At 44.1% G+C, this 17,401-nt stretch overlaps 1 long non-coding RNA gene across 3 annotated transcripts in view; it reads right to left on the minus strand.

The window, feature by feature from the left end:
• Positions 1–210: 210 nt before the first annotated feature.
• LOC123361681 overlaps positions 211–17,401 on the minus strand; it is a 55,094-nt gene continuing 37,903 nt past the window's right edge. For all 3 annotated transcript variants that reach the window (XR_006576190.1, XR_006576189.1, XR_006576191.1), the window contains exon 4: positions 211–619. This is a non-coding gene — a long non-coding RNA (uncharacterized LOC123361681). The remainder of the gene's footprint in view (positions 620–17,401) is intronic.

Raw genomic sequence — 17,401 nt, forward strand, 5'->3', positions numbered from 1 at the left:
GTAAGAAGATTTTAAGTTTGCTTGTTTAACCTTAGAGTTAGTTTTTGTTATTACCTATTTACTTTGTTCAATTCACGCTTTGGAGAAATAAACCCTTTAATAAAAAGATTCTGAATCCACCATCCCTTAAGGCATGAGACTGTACAATTCATATCTCTAAGATGACCAGAAAGTTCTCCAGAAAGAAACAGAGTGGACCTGATAGGGAGTTCCCGATATTTTAAGCTAAGAAATAAGAGAACAGTTCCACTTCACCATACCCCAAAACCACCCTTTCAGTCCTCCTTTACAAAGCAGCAAAAAAGAGCCCAAAAGCAAAAGCCAAAATGTTTCAAAAATTCTTTGCAAATCATCTTCAAGAGCACAAGTGTTAAGAGAAGGCATTTTTGGAAATGTGTTTTATACCTTCAGCAGAACACTGACAGGCTTTGGTGTCTGCTCTCTACAGTCACACGATGTTGTAGCCACTTCTCAAGTTGACTTATTTCCAAGAGGATGGAAATCGAAGAGATTGTTATCAAAATGGCCATGATAACCCTTCCAGCATAGACACGCATCTGGCTGTGTATTTGTGAGACTTCTGCTTTCTGTGAAAATCTTTGGAAACAAACATTTTGTCCTACACAGAAAAAAAATAAAATAAAAGTCAAATATCATCCAGATCAATTCCCAGATCCAGGTCCTCCACAGGTGTAAGTCAGCATAGCTTAAATAACTTGATCAGATGAGGATCTGACCCACAGTTTTAGTCAGACAATGTTTGCAAGTACATTTTTGCAGTATTTGGCCATCTCTAGTTATGGTAAAGAAACCAAACTACTGAGTAAAGTATCCTGTCTGTTGCTGCTGATACACGGCAATGGTGTAATGTTGGAATTCTTTGAACTAGCACTACCTTTCCTTGGAGACTTTTACAGCTCCCTTTAAGTAGTACCAGTCACCAAACCTTAAGAATGCCCACAAACCTTTAGTTATAATTAAAATGGTTGTAAATTAACTTAAATACAAGAGTAAGAAAACATAACTGTCATTTTACTACTTTTGTAAGTAACAAATGAAGGCATAAAAGGTACATACAGTGAGATGCTGCTCCCTGCTGGGGAAAGTGTATAAAGAGGTGACTGAAGGTGAATCAGCTGGCATAGAGAACTGAAGGGTTAGAAGGGACTGCAAGGGTCACATGTACATTGAGTTTAAGAGTGATCTGTATGAAAAGCAGCAAAGAATCCTGTGGCACCTTATAGACTAACAGACGTTTTGCAGCATGAGCTTTCGTGGGTGAATACCCACTTCTTCGGATGCAAGAAGACTAATGACTTGCATCCGAAGAAGTGGGTATTCACCCACGAAAGCTCTAGACCTGGAAAGCTCCAGCAACCACTTCCTCCCCGCAGGCAGCTTCACCCGATTCGCCGACTGGCGGTTCATACACCGCGCCCGGCTGAACTGCGTCCCCCTCAACGGAGCCGTCCGCCACGGGAACCCCGACAAACGCTGCCGGAAGTGTGGGTACGCCATGGAGACCTTGCCCCACGTCCTATGCAGCTGCAAGCCCCACGCCAGAGCCTGGCAGCTGCGCCACAACGCCATCCAGGACCGCCTGGTGAAGGCCATCGCCCCGCACCTGGGAAAGATCGCCGTCAACCACGCCATTCCCGGCACCGACAGCCCGCTGCGCCCGGACATCGTCGTCACGGACGAGGATCGGAAAAAGATCATCCTCGTCGACGTGACGATCCCGTTCGAAAACAGGACCCCGGCCTTCCGCGAGGCCCGAGCCCGCAAGCTCGAGAAATACGCCCCCTTGGCGGACACCTTGCGGTCAAAGGGCTACGAGCTCTGCACCGAGGCCCTGATCGTGGGGGCCCTGGGCGCCTGGGACCCTTGCAACGAACGTGTGCTTCGGACCTGCGGGGTGGGCCGTCGCTACGCGCAGCTCATGAGACGCTTAATGGTCTCGGACACTATCCGCTGGTCCAGAGACATTTACACGGAGCACGTCACCGGCCACCGCCAATACCAGGAGTGAGCGGGCGTGACTCTGTGCACCCACAGGGGGGACGGAACCTGTGGACCCCCCGTTGGACTCTATCCCCTAAGCCATGAACCCACCAAACCGTACTCCACCATGTGAGGGCCGTCCAAGCCCCATTACTCAGTCCGCTTATAGAGTATAAGTAAGGTCTATAAGGTGCCACAGGATTCTTTGCTGCTTCTACAGAACCAGACTAACACGGCTACCCCTCTGATACTGTATGAAAAGGAAATCTAAGAAATCATATCCATGAATTAACTTATTCATATTAAAGTGAGTTGATAGCAATCCCCATATTTAAGGTTGAGTAAGGCATTTCATATATATGAACTTCTATAAGACGACTGATTTTGATACATCTCCATCCTACCACCTCAACTTTCTTTAAAAGAAAAAAAATGTCTTTCTTGCTTAAATAGGTCTTGCTTACACATAGGCCAATGGACATGGTAGATTTGGATTTGACTAAGGCATTCAGTTCTTGCCCCGTGTGTGGTGGGCCAAAGGCTAAGAAATGGAGTTAGGGATGTGGTGTGATCAGGTGGCTATGACTAAGGAAGGAATTTAGCAGGAGGCTATGTTAGAGGGATGGAATTGGGCAGTGAGGGGTGGTTTTTGTGTATGTGTGTTGGAGATGGGAGTTCAGAGGCTAGGGATACCAAATGGGTAGAGTCAGTATTAGCCATCTCTCACTAAAGCGCATCTGGGAGATGTCACTAGGATTTGTTTGGGACAAGGAGATCCTGCTTTGAGCATGAAGCCATTGGTAGAGCGAGTTGGGCAACGTTGGCATGAGTCCCAGCAGTATGGAGATAAGCAGTGCTATACATTTTCCTTACATGAAACATTAACAGCACCGTCTGCTGGCTTCCCAAATGCCTGGCTGAGATCAGTCCTTGGATGAAGACTGGTTGAATACGAAGCCTGACAAGGTTGTGGTGATGTTGGCAGGAAGAAGGAAGCATTCTGAAGACGTCACTGCTTCCTTTAAAATCCCCACCATCAAAACCATCTGCCCTCACGCTGTACAATCACTCTTAGACACTGCACTACAATTGGACACCCAAAGTCATAGTGGCAAAAAACTCCCACTTCCACCCCTGCATCTGGCTAGTAGATTACACCTCTTCCTATCAGAACCTGATCTGGCCCCATGTACCCACATATTTGTTACCTCCAGAGTTGGTTACTGCAATTTCCATATGTAGGAATGAGGTCCCGTGTCCTGAAGCTCCATGCCTTCAGGAAGCTACTGCTAACCCTGAATGCAGCAGCTTGCCTGCTAAGAAACATGGGTTACCAGGAACACATTACCCTGATTTTCTGCTTCCTTCACTGGCTCCTCATTGAGCGCAGAGCCCAGATCAAGGTCTCTGTTCTGATTTTCAAAGGCCTGCATGACACTGGCCCTAGCTAACCGAGATCGCCTCTCCTTCTCCAGTAACAGCCTCACACAACAGTTTCATGTCACTAAAAGAATGAAGTTGTCAACTAAGAGAGGAAGACTTGTAGCAGACAGAACTTTCACAGGAGCTGGACTGTGACTATAGAACTCTGTCAGAGGAAATGAGAAGGATCAAACTTCACTTCATTCAGAGCCACCTGCAAAACCCATTTCACTGATTTTGAGGATGACATCGAGGGAAAGAAAACATCAGCATCCTCACACACGTACACACACACACACACACACCTTTTTGAAATTCCAACCAATAGCTCTGAGCTTGAAGTCTATAAAACAGTGGTCCAGCCCATTTTAAGGTATGGTGCTGAGTGATGGACAAAAAAAGAAGAAACAAGCAAATGATCTGTTCCACATAAATGTGAATGTTGAGATGCGTGAGGAACGTGTACGTCACAGACATGCTCAAAGAAACACCCATAAATGAAAAAGTGAGAGAGTTCAGGCTCACGTGGTTTGGTCATGTAAAGCAGAGCCCTAACAACTATGTGGGTAAGAGGGACCACCAGATCAAGATTAAAGGGAAAAAAAACAGAGGAGCCAACCTAGGAAGAAGTGGTGGGATATCATAAAGGAAGACATGTTAGCACATGGTGCGACAGGGGATAGAGCTTTGATCTGAGAGCACTTTGGAGGAGAGAACTCATACAGCAGATCTCCTTTGATGGGATTAACACAAGGAAGCAGCAGCTTTAAACTTGCTCCTGACAGCAGGACTGGAAGGTTCTCTTGGGCCTCCACCACACTTGCAGAAGCTGCTGCTGCAGTAGGAGCAGCTCTGTAGCCTACTTCCTCACAGCTTTCCGGTGTAGCCATGCTTGGCCCCACTCCACAAGGACAGGACCTGGGCAAGGTATTGGGGGGCTGCATATGGAAATTGGGAGCTGGGAAGCCAGACTGATGTTGGGGTGGGTAGCAAATACCATGGGTTTGGCAACGGTAGGATGGGTCTGTGCCCCTCTCAAGCCACTGATCCCTTATGGTCTCCCTCTGTGTACAGGGGAGTTTCTTTTGCAGTGGTGGCAGGCTGCTATATCTGTCTGCCGTGCCATGACTGAGAAATGCTCCCAGATGCTGCCACACCTCCTCAATCAGAAAACGATTCCTTGTGCTTCTAGCTTTCACTCCTTCCCCCTAGGGACTTGGAATTTATTTATTTCTATCAAACAGTCCTGCCATCCCTACCTAATAACCAGTCCTCCTCTTGTTCTTCCCCTGACTATCTGAATCACTGAAAACTGAAATCAAAATGGCCACTATTGAGCTTCCCATTCCTGGTAAATAAAGGTTGAAACGTTTAATTTTGACAATGTTGAAATGTTTCATTTGTATACTGACATTTCAATGTTCCTGATTTAAAATATTTTAGAATTTCCATTCTGCAGAAAATGTTTTTTCATCCCCCATCAGAACATTTTTCCCCCGCATTTCTATTTTGTTCATGGAATGGAAGTTCTGGTTCCCACCCAGCTCTACCTGCAACCCAGATAGTGGAGATAGGGAAGCCCATTGCCATATTGTATATTCAACAATGTGTTTTTCCAAAGAGACTTTCAGTTTGATTGGTGTACCTAGTCTCTGTTTGCAAGATGCTGGGAAGGACGACAGGGGATGGATCATTTGATGATTACCTGTTCTGTTCATTTCCTCTGAAGCACCTGGCATTGGCCACTGTTGGTAGACAAGATACTGGGCTAGATGGACCATTGGCCTGACCCAGTATGGCTGTTCTTATGTTATGTCCTTGATTAAAATAGTCGAGGAAATAGTTAAGCTGTCTATTTAATATGCAGCAGGTTTAAAACAAACAAAAGGAAGTATTCACACAACGCACAGTCAACCTGTGAAACTCTTTGCCAGAGGATTTGTGAAGGCCAAGACTATAACAGGGTTCAGAAAACTAGATAAATTCATGGAGGATAGGTCCATCAATGGCTATTAGCCAGGATGGGTGGGGATGTTTTCCCTAGCACGTGTTTGCCAGAAGCTGGGAATGGACGACAGGGAATGGATCACTTGATGATTACCTGTTCTGTTCATTCCCTCTGGGGCACCTCGCAATAGCCACTGTCAGAAGATAGGACACTGGGCTAGATGGACCTTTGGTCTGACCCAGCATGGCCGTTCTTATGTTCTTAAAGGAAAACTAAGCTTGACTCCCCTCAGGACAGTGACAATGACTTCATCATAATAACATTTATGTTAGATATAGCAAAACGGAGTTCAGCCAACACACATCTTATCCTTCTGTATGGTCACCCACATGTCTAGAGCCCCAATCCCCATCAGAGCACTCAAGCATACATGCTTCTCTTTCAGCATTCAAGGAGCCCCATTGATTTCAGGGGACTACTCAAGTTCTTGAAGTTACGTACAGGTTTAAGTGCTTCGCTGGATCAAGACCTGACTCTTTAGGTTATCAGTTTTGATTCATTTACAGCCCCACACTCCTGTTATGTGGGGCAGAAGAAATCAGATCAGAGAAAGCTTTGGGGGAAAAAAGAATTTAAAAAAAAACATTATAACAAAAAATCAACATGAAGGGAGAAAAAAGTGCTTTGAGCGACATTTGGTAAAACCATAGGGCCTTATTCCTATTTGCACTGCTCTGACAGTTGAAATGATTATAAAAATGTAATTTCTGCCCACTTTAAGGCAGCATTAGACTGCTAGAGCGATGTAAACAGGCCTAAGGCCTTATGAACACCAGGAAACCCCCCTAGTGGAGATGCAGCTCTCTCAGCAAAAGAGCTCTTTTTGCTGTTATAGCCAGTTCCATGAGCAAAGTAAGCTAAACCAGCAAAAGAACTGCATCTGTACTGGGGCTTTTTTAAAAATCAGTATAGCTCTGTCAGTTAGAGAGGTTTGGTTTTCTTTGCACAATCCTAATGGGCATAGCTACCCTGGCAAAACTTTTAAGTGTAGACCAGGTCTTAGTGTAAATGAGAATCTGGACCATAGACTACTTTACAAGAATGAAGGGGCCTTTGCCATTAAAGAGAGTGGTGGAATTCCTGGCCCTCCTGAATTCAATGGGAGCAGATGCTGGCATTTAGGGCTAGATTCTGGCTGCCCTTTTTTGATACAGAAACAGGAAAAAAAAAAAGCACAAACAAATTGCCTCCGTTACTCTTTAAGCAGGAGCTCGCTAAAGTCCCATTAAGAAGAAAGTCTCTGCTTCCTCCTAGCCCATTCAGGTGCCTGAGAGGGTGAGGGGAAGGAAGGTAAAGACATTGCTCCCCTGTCCCTCCAAACTAGTCAACATATCTCGCTGAGCATGCAGCATCGTCTAAGGGCGGCAGTGTAACTATCATGCCAGTGTGCAGTGCTTGGGAGCCTCCAGGCATTTTAGCTGGCTCATGGGGACTTTGGCTGCCACTCAACCCTGCTGCAACCTTTCCAGTTAAGCTAGCATTTAAATTGAGAACCTTCGACAGCCTTTGGTAGCAGCAATAAAATACAGTAATACCATTAATATTCAAAAACCCAAGTCTCCTGGAATGGAGTCAGAGCACATCATTCACTGCTGGCAGGTGGTGGGCAGATTGGTTGATGTGGAGATACTGGATCTTTGTATGTTAGCTTATACCCCACTCTCCTTAAAAAAACAAACAAAAAAACAACCCCACTACACCCTGGGAATTCGCTGGTGCAAAGCTTCCCACTGGATATTGTGAAATCCTAGAACATTCTTAGCTATTTAAGGACAAAAATCCTGCCTGCAAGCCTTCAATAAGAGTCATGCCTGATGATTCAGAGGAAGACAGCTCCCTCCACAATGCAGTTTGCTGACTGTACATGCTCCACGGGGGTGGGTGAGATTTCTTCCTTATCCCCAGCAAACAATCTGAGACTTGATTTCCCCATCACAGATTTAATCTGAACCTGACCTGGAGCTCCATCAACCATAACATGACAGTAGATCATAGATCTTACAATACAGCACAGAGATGAGGTGGTTTCTGAGACAGCAATGGCCAAACCCTTTAACGACTTTAAACATCGGTGCCTTGAAATAGGCCTAGTAATGGATAGGAAATGACAGACAGTCTCTTTAATTTCCTCAGCAATGAAAGAAAGCCTTGGTTTAAATGCTTGCACTGGCAAGGACAAAATGGATCTATTACGTCTGCTCTACCCAAATCACCATGTTTGGAACTGCATATCTCCTGCAGGTGATTAGACATGTCCAGCTCTTAGTTTTAAGCCATTCTTATTACATTGAAACTGCTAGCCAAAGCAATGAATCTGCTCGGTGTGATGATGGTACAATGACAGAACTGGAAAAAACAAGAGGATCGCAGCTCACTGGAGTTCTGGCACTTTGATAAACTTCTGGGTGGTTGTTCGTCGATTATAGGGCTGCAGAACAGATACTTCGGGGGTTGAGAAACAGGTTAACTCTTTTATCTGCATTATAAACTTTGTACTTTCTCGACTACCACATTTTACGACAAGCTGTAGAACTTGCTCTGGCAACACCCTTAGCTGCCTACTCAAGGAAAATATATGTCTTCTCCCTGACTTGACAAACAGAAATGAAGATTTCAGACCTTACCTCACTTTATCTAGCCCAGATGGCCTAGGCAAGAGCACAGAGTTCCAGCTTGAAAGCAGTGCATATTTGTGAACCTATTTATATGCTACACAGGCATGTTACAGGTCTCCTGACACTTAAGGCACCTGTGGACCAGATGCAGTTTGGTTTTTAGACAGAACCAAAAAGCTGGGGGCAATTTTTGCAAGAGATTGTAAGAGAGCTGAGTACAGATGGACTATTAATATGGTTCTGTGTGCTGCTATAATTAAGCTAGAGGTGTTCATTGTAAACCACTTTTTCCAGGGGTTTCTATAACTCAGAAGTAAAGATTTTTACCATTCCTGAGTTAGGCAAACATTTCAGCCTAAGATGACTTGATTATTTTGGAAAGCTAATTTGTTTTGATTTTAAATTAAAAGTTTAGTATGTATATATGCACACACACATTAGAGATGGGTGAAAAATTTTCAACAAATAGATTTGTCTTTTTTTTTTAAAATGCATTTTTCAGTGCTCCAGAACTATTCACAAATTCAGGTTGAATAGTTTCAGACGGGGGTTGGGGAAAGGGGGAAGAGAAATATGAATAGTTTCTTTTTGAGCATGTCAGTTCTACTTTTTTTCTTTTGAAATATTTTGTTAAGAACATTTCAGAATGTTTTGTTCTCACTTTTCATTTTGAAATGACATTCCATTTTGAAATTTGATGAATTTTAAAACAATGCAGCAAAAGAGGGTGAACAACCTGTAAGTCGCTGAACTGAAACAAAAAGCTGTTTAAATCAACAAACATTTTGTTCAAGTCAAAACAAAATGATTTACAAGTGTTTTCATTTGATGAAAAAATTCAGAAAAAAAATGGTTTTGCTTCAAATTGAACAGGATATCCCCCCAAACCCACCTGCCCCATACCAAAATATCCATCATTTGCTCAGTTCTAAAATGTATTAGAAAAAAACCCACCCTACATTAAAAGAACATTCCTAAAAGTGCAAAGTCAACCTCTCAGAAGTTAGGAAATGCCAGAATTAAGGTAGCCTGTTGTTGCATCACCCAGGCAAGTTACTAACAACTTCAACAGGACTTTATTTTTACAGTGGAAACCTCTGTACCAAGCTGCTGCTGCACCCTCTGTAACTCTCACTCAGCCTCCTCAGCTCCTCCCCCTCCTTGCTGTTTCCTGTCCTTTCAGACTCCCAACAGCCACTGCTCCCAGTTCTAATAATTACAACCAACATCTAAACACCACATTCCCTCCTCTCTTAAGAAACTTTCCCAATTAAAATAAACATTGTTGTTCTAACCACAGGAACAAATAGGAATCAAGACACTATTCTACTGGCAGAAATATTACACTGGAAACACTGTAGGTACTACATGACAGTCTTTAGTCCAGACAGGTGGTCGTCTGGGTCTGACAGGCCGTCTCTCAAGGCCCGGTTCCAGTGCAATGTCTTGTTGTGATGGTTCTATGGTGAAGTCATCCAATGCAGACTGGGTGTTGGCATAATCTCCTCTTGGTCCATAGGCAGGTGCAAGATAAGAAGCATTCCATACCCGCCCATCAGAAAGTTGATAGGTGTAAGGTCCCTTCTTCTCTAGGATTTTAAGAGGAGCTGTGAATTTATGGTCCCCTTTGTGTAAAATTCCAGGTTTTCATATTCTAACGAAGGAACCACACTCAAACTTTGGTTCGTTAACACTCCGCCGCTTGTCTGTGAAAGCCTTAGACTTTGCTTGGTTCTGTTCAACTGTTTTTCTCACATCATCCTCGTTTGGGACATCAAGTTATGCCTTTAACAATCCAGCAATGTTCAGTTTAGTATTCATCTGTTTCCCATGCAGTAACTCTGCGGGTGATCTTTGTATTGTGGCATGTCGTGTCGCCCAGTATGCTTGCAGGAAATCAGTAGTGAAGGGTATTCACAATCGCCCTTCCAGTTTAGCTGTTTGCAAACTCTTTCAAACTTCTGTTAAACCGTTTGATTTCCCCATTGGCTGAGGGTAATATAGGGATGACCTTCTGTGTAAAATGTTCCTCTCTGCTAGAAAAGTTTCAAACTCCAGGGAAGTAAATTGACTACCATTATTGGAAACCAGTTCTATGGGGTTACCTTCCCTGCTAAAAATTGAAGAGAGGAACTTAATTACTGTAGCAGAAGAGATTTGTGATGTAAATGCTTCCTCAGGCCATTTACTCAAATAGTCTATTAAAGTGATGGCATAACGACAGTCAATTGGAGCAGTATCAAAGGGTCCTACAATGTCAATCGCCACTTTTTCCCCATGCAGATTCAGGAAGAGGAACAGGCTGTAATGGAGGTGTACATGTCACTGCTGTCTTATAATGCATTTGGTAAGTGACACAGGATTTTATGAGTGCTTCAGTTTGAGAGTCCATCCCTGGCCACCAATACAGATCCCGTAGTCATTGTTTGGTTCTGATAATTCCTTGATGAGTATCGTGTGCCAAGTGTATGAGTTCTGACTGTAATTCTTCTGGAACAAGTAGCCAGTTGTACCTCGTAGCACACAGCCATCGACCAAAGAAAGTTCATCCCGAAATCTAAAATAAGGCAGCAAAACTTGGTCAAGGTTTTTAGGGTTACTGGGCCATCTCGGTCAGAAATTCCCATAGTTTTTGTGGAATTGGACATGCTGAACAAGCAGCTTGAAATTGTTCTCTTGTAACTGCAGTAAGAGTGCTTGTAATAAGAGTGCAACTACATCCTCATCCTCTGGTGGACCATTTGGTAAAGGCAAAGGAAAGCGAGAAAGGCAATCAGCTACCACATTTGTGTTTCCAGGCTTATATTCCAGGTCATAATTGAAAGAGAGTAGTCTTGCAGACCATTTAGCAATACGATATCCTGCTCTTCCCAGTCCTTTCGTGGTGAGCAACATCGTCAAAGGGCTGTGGTCTGTGCGCAACTTGAACATGCAGCCCCATAGGTAAGTTCTCCATTTTTCAGTAGCCCAGACACAAGCAAGTGCTTCTTTTTCAACTGTAGAATATTTTCTCTCAGCATTACTCAGCGTCCTTGAAGCAAATCCAACAGTCCTCTCTGTGTTGTCCTCATGAAGTTGTGTGAGGTCAGCCCCAAGTCCATAATCAGAAGCATCAGTAATTGCATATTCAGTCCTGCATTGCCCACAATTGTAAGTACTGGACTATGTACAATCAAGTCTTTCACCGTTTCAAAACTAGCTTGAGCATCCATTGTCCACACTAAGGTTGAACTTCTCTGTAGTAATTTTCGTAACGGTTCAATGACAGAAGCATAATTGGGAATTAATTTTGCATACCAGGAGGTAAGACTCAAGAAGGAACATAAGGTTTGCAAATCTGTTAGAGGAGAAGCATTTGAAATTGCCAGGATATGATCTGGATCAGGTTTTAGTCCAGCCTGTGAAATTGTATGCCCCAGAAAGGAGAGTTCAGTTTGTCTAAATTTGCATTTGGACCTATTGAGCTTGAGGCCTGCTTTGCTGATGCAGTTTAGTACAGACTGCAGGTTATTGTCATGCTCCTCAGTAGTATTTCCAAACACGATAATATCATCCAAATAGCACTGAACTCCACGTTGATTCTTCAGAATCAATGACATTTTTTGGAAGGCACTTGGGGCTGATGCGAGACCTTATGGAACATGTTTAAAACGAAATAGTCCCTCATGTGTAATAAATGCTGTGAGGTCTCTTCTGTCTTCATGCAACATATGCAACATAACCTGGCGGCATGTGCTCTGCAAATCAAGAGTAGAAAACATCTTTGCTCCACAGAGTTCTGCAAATACTTCTTCTATGTGAGGAAGAGGATGGCTGTCAATCACAATAGCTTTATTTGGCTCCCTTAAGTACACACAAAGGTGAATGCCTCCACTCTTCTTCTGCATCACCACTATAGGTGAAACCCATTCTGAGGAGTTAATCTCTTCAATAATGTCATTTTGAACAAGTTTTCCAAGTTCCTCTGAAACAGCTTCCCTGACTGTAAATGATAAGCGCCATAATTTCTGTCGTACAGGCATCACATTATTCCGCATTTTAACTTTATGCAGAAACCCATAAGGACAGCCAAGTTTCTCCTCAACCTGGTGTGTGTACCACAAGAGTGCTTTGCTCAGGAAGATCATTCGTCCATTAACTACCTTGAGATTTAAAGCAGCCAATAAATCTCTGCCAAGGATAGGAGTGCCTTTGTGGACAATGTAGAACTCTGCAGTTACACAGCAATCACCAAAAGTAACTATTGCTGACAGGCAGCCATGTACTGGAATATGGTTTTTCAAATAGCACACCAACTGAAGTTTGGGATCAGTAAGAGGCACATCTTTAAAGTAATGCAAATAAATGGAATCAGGTAGTATAGATACTGCTGAGCCAGTGTCCAATATTAGCTGAATAGAGTGTGATTTGCCTGAGGGTATGGCGGAAATGTTTACAGTGCTCTTTATCTGTTCTGGAATATGTGCAGTAGTGATTTTGTCCGCACTCAGCACAGTAACATCTGGCATTGTAACTGCATGCACCTGTTGATTGAACTGGCTACTGTGACATACTTTAGCAAAATGCCCAATCTTTTTGCAATGATTGCACTGAGCTACTTTTGCTGGACATCCTGTGTAGCTTGCAAGATGATGTGGGGATCCATAGCGAAAGCATGCTTTTACTGCATTTTGCATTTGCTGATTCAGTGGCTTTTTATTAGTTTTCCCCTTGCAATTGTTTGTCTGCAGTGATAGTGAACTTTTCTGCAAAGGAGTCACAGCCTGGACTGTGCTTTCTGTATCTCTGCTCATTATTTTGGCTTCAGCTGTAGCTGACTCCATCTGAGTAGCAATGATTATTGCTTTTTCTAGTGTAAGTTGTGGTTCTAGAAGTAAGTGTTCTCTTACACGAAGCATGGTTGTTTTCTCAGTGAGCTGGTCTCTAATCATCTCATCTGCCATAATCCCAAAGTCACAAATTACAATCATACTCCTCAGGGAAGCAATATACTGCATTATAGTCTCCCCTAGTTTCTGCTCACACTGGCAAAATCTGTAGCGATTAGCTACTACATTGACTTTTGGCATGGAAAAGTTCTTTAATGCAGTGAGTGCAGTCTCATATTTATCATCTGCAAGGGGAAAAGTGTAAAATATACGCTGCCCTTCTGCTCCAAGGCAGTGGATTAGTAGAGCACGATTTCTTACTTCAAAAATCTCTGTAGCACTGATTGCAAGCAGATAAGTCTCAAACATATGGATCCAGACAGTAAAAGCAATTGGAGGCTCACCTGGGCTTTACAGAAAGGGTGCAGGTGGGTTCAGAGGCAGAAGATCCATCCTCGTCACCAAAATGTTGCATCACCCAGGCAAGTTACTAACAACTTCAATAGGACTTTATTTTTACAGTGGAAACCTCTGTACCAAGCTGCTGCTGCACCCTCTGTTAACTCTCACTCAGCCTCCTCAACTCCTCCCCCCTCCTTCCTGTCCTTTCAGACACCCAACAGCCAGTGCTCCCAGTTCTACTAATTACAAGCACATCTAAACACCACACCTGTGCAACTTTAATTCACCCCCCTTGTGCGTATGCATTAAGATTTAATACAGTACTATTATTTTTTACAGGACTCCGGCCTCATTCAGTGCACAGGATGGATGGTTCTCAGTCAGTGAACAACTGTTCTATGATTCCAATAAATATTTTTATTTCACTTAACTGTGGTGGCTCCAGGCCTTCATTACTGCACAGTATTTAAACCCTGCTCTGAAGACAGATTTATTAATTTCCAATGAGGAAATTCTATGATGATCATAGCTACAGTAGCTGAGTGCTTCACAATGAGTTTAGCTTCACAATGCTCATGTGAGAGGAAGGGGTACTATTATCCCCATTTCAGAGATGGGGGAACTGAGGCACAAAGAGATTAAGGATGGAAGCACCCACAAGTTTTGGGTGCCCTGTTTGAGACCCCTAGGAACTTATTTTTCAGCGTATTTAGCATGGAAGATTCCTGCCAAACTTTAACTATTTGTGCTAAGCTATCGGCAACTGAAAACAGGATCTTATAATGGGAAATGTTGGGCAATCTTAATAATAGACAGTGGTACCACACACGCACACAGATACACTGTTCTGGTATTGCTAACTATCTATTCCAGTTTAAAAACAAAACCTGGGAAAAGATAACCCATAAGATAGTTTTATTGGTCTTAGAAAAAACAAAATAAAGAAGAGATGAGATTTTGAAGGAGAAACTTGGAGTCTGATTCCTCTAAGTTGGGGAATGCTTCTATAATCACTGAAGTAGTTGGCAAAGCTCCAATTGATTTAGTTGGTGGAGGATCAGAGCCTTGCACTATTTTGCACGGATGTCACTCCATTGCTTTCAGGCATGTCTCCAACTTGGGCTGAAGGTGTAATTTCCAGTTTGGGTAGATGTACGCATGCTAGTTTTGATGAAGTTAGCACAGTAAAAATAGCAGTGTTGCCATGGTGGGCGGGATGGGCTAGCCACCCCAGTGAGCCCCTAGGGTCCTGAGTGGTTTGTACTCAGGATGACAAGCCTGTCCCCCGCCTATGTCACCACTGCTACAATTGCATTTTTAGCGTGCTAGCTGAAAGGTAGTTCACATGCATCTACCCGCGTTGGAAATTCCACCTCTAGCTGCAGTGTAGATTCACACTTCAATGGAGTTTCTCCTGATTTACCCCCATGTTAATGGGCCTGATTGTGAGCTCACTGTCTAGAACATCTTTATATTATTTTTATTGCAGATAATGTTATTATAAGTCCTACTTATGGGCCGGATCCTGCAAGGTGCACTCTCTCTACTCTATTGAAATCAATGGGAGTTGAAGATACTTTGGCCCAGATCAATCAAGCTATTTTGGCTCCCAACTCCCATTAATTTCCAACTGATGGAAGTTAAAAACCTAAATACCTTTTATGATCTGGGCCCTAGCATCTTGCCGAGGGGCAGGCAAACTTTTTGGCCTGAGGGCCGCATCAGGTTTCAGAAATTGTATGGAGGGCCGGTTACTGGAGGGGCTCATGACCTGGTTCCCCCTCCCATTCCCCCTCCTGGTACTCCTGCCCCATTCAACCCCCCCTTTTCCCTGATGGCCCTCCCAGGACCCCTGCCCCATCCACCACCACCCATCCAACCCCCCCCCCGCTCCTTCCTGACTGTCCCCTGTGGACCCCTGCCCAATCCAACTACCCCTTCTCCCCGTCCCCTGACTGCCTCCAGAACCCCTGCCCCCGACTGCCCCTCACTGCCCCATCCAACCCCTCCTCTCATTCCTGACTGCCCCCCCCGGGACCCCTGTCCCAATTCAACCCCCCTGTTCCCTGCCCTCTGACTGCCCCATACCTTATCCACACCCCCACCCCTGAGCACCCCCTGAACTCCCCTGCCCTCTATTCAACCCCCACCCCCTGCCCCCTTAGGGCGCTGCCTGGAGCACCGGTGGCTGGCGGCACTACAGCTGTGCCACCTGGCTGGAGCCAGCCATACCATCGCCACCATGCACCGGGTCAGGCTGGACTCTGCAGCTGTGCTGCCCCACAAGCTCACAGCCCCTCCGGCCAGAGCATTGCACCAGCGGCAGGGTGAGCTGAGGCTGTGGGGGAGGGGGAACATCAGGAGAGGGGTCAGGGGTAGGAGCTCGGGGGCCCGCAGGCCATAGTTTGCCCACCTCTGATCTTGCAAGACCAACTCTAAGTAATTCCCTGATGCCTGCTACAAAAGCAGGGTATTTGTTATGAAATAAGTTGCCATCTCAGAAAGGCCAGGAAAGCTCTTTCAGAAGCATTTTTTTGTAGTTTTATTATGCTTTTGTGAAAAGGTTGCCACATTGTGTGGATCTTGGGCATTCTAAGTGCACAAAGTAAGTGAGAGGCATTTGAAGCATTCCAAGACATTTTCATTTCCCCTTTCTTCTTTCTTAAAAAAGATCCTAAACCCAAAGAAATGCATTCAACCTTCTCTGTGAAGTGTCTGGTAGAGAGATGGGTCTGTCCCAGACAGTGTGCAATATTTTTTTAGTGCCAGATTCACAGTGAGTAGCTCCGTACTTCCACAAGTAGTCCCATTAAAATCAGCAGGATTAATTGTGAATTAAGCTATTACTCAGCATGAGTAAGAATAATGAAAGCTAACCCTGAGAAAGTGCATAAAGATCATTGAACCTGGAAAATTTGGAGCCAACATAAAGCTTTCAAAAAGAAAAACAGTTTAGAAAGTTGGGGAGGTGGATTTTGATTTAACCCTCAGGTGATTGTTGTAGGTCCCTAAATTACAGGTTTTGGGCCTTGGAGAACTAGGCCCAGATTCACAAAGGCGTTTGGGCATTTAACTCCCAGAAATCCTGGCCCCACTGAAATCATAGAATATCAGGGTTAGAAGGGACCTCAGGAGGTCATCTAGTCCAACCTGCTGCTCAAAGGAAGGCTAGTCCCCAGACTTTTTACCCCAGTTCCCTAAATGGCCCCCTTGAGGATTGAATACACAACCCTGAGTTTAGCAGGCCAATACTCAAACCACTGAGCTATCTGTCCCTCACAAAGAGCTGGGGCACCCACAAGAGAGGCGCTGCATTGGCCGCAAAGTCAATGAGAAGGCTCTCACTGACGTCAGTGGTGCCAGGATTTCACCCTTTGTATCTCCTCCCTAGAGCTAGCCTGTCCATGAAATTGGATTGAACTAGTCATGCATTTTTTCTTCCACTACCACACTCCTGTTCCTTAACATGTTCTAGATTCCAAGCAATGACCTAGACTTGAAAGGATCAGTAGCCCATTTGCAATCTCCTGAGCTACCTATCCAGTTAGAAAAAGGCTTTTTATGTAGTCAACCACTAAAAAATTCCACTTACAAACATCGAAGCTAAACTGAGACTATTCTGCCTTTGACGTGTGCACAATCTCCTACCAATGCTATTGGGAGTTGGGCAGGTATACTGACAGGAGAACAGACCCTCTGATAACCTCTAGCCATTTGGGATTTCCATTACAGGGATCCACTGCCTAGCTTAATCTTGTTTTTATTTGAAATATATATGAAAGCCTCTGTAAGACTCACTCAAAACTATATATATAAAAAACCCCTTTATATTTCACTTTTCAATTAGTGTTGTTTATCAAAAGGAGCATGAATGTTTGAGGCTATTTATTCAGAAGGCAGACTGCACAGTCCCAACACACAGCATCCGCTTTCCTAAATACACCAGATTTTGTCTTCTGTCCCTCAGAGAGTCATTGTCCATCTGTCTCTTTTGTTACATAAACATTCCTTAATACCTGGAAAAGTCACCAACCAAAGGACTATTTATATAGTCAAGGTAATCGCTGTGTGAATTTTGGCAGGTG

The sequence above is a fragment of the Mauremys mutica genome, chromosome 1 (assembly GCF_020497125.1).
Source record: "Mauremys mutica isolate MM-2020 ecotype Southern chromosome 1, ASM2049712v1, whole genome shotgun sequence".
NCBI lineage: Eukaryota > Metazoa > Chordata > Testudines > Geoemydidae > Mauremys > Mauremys mutica.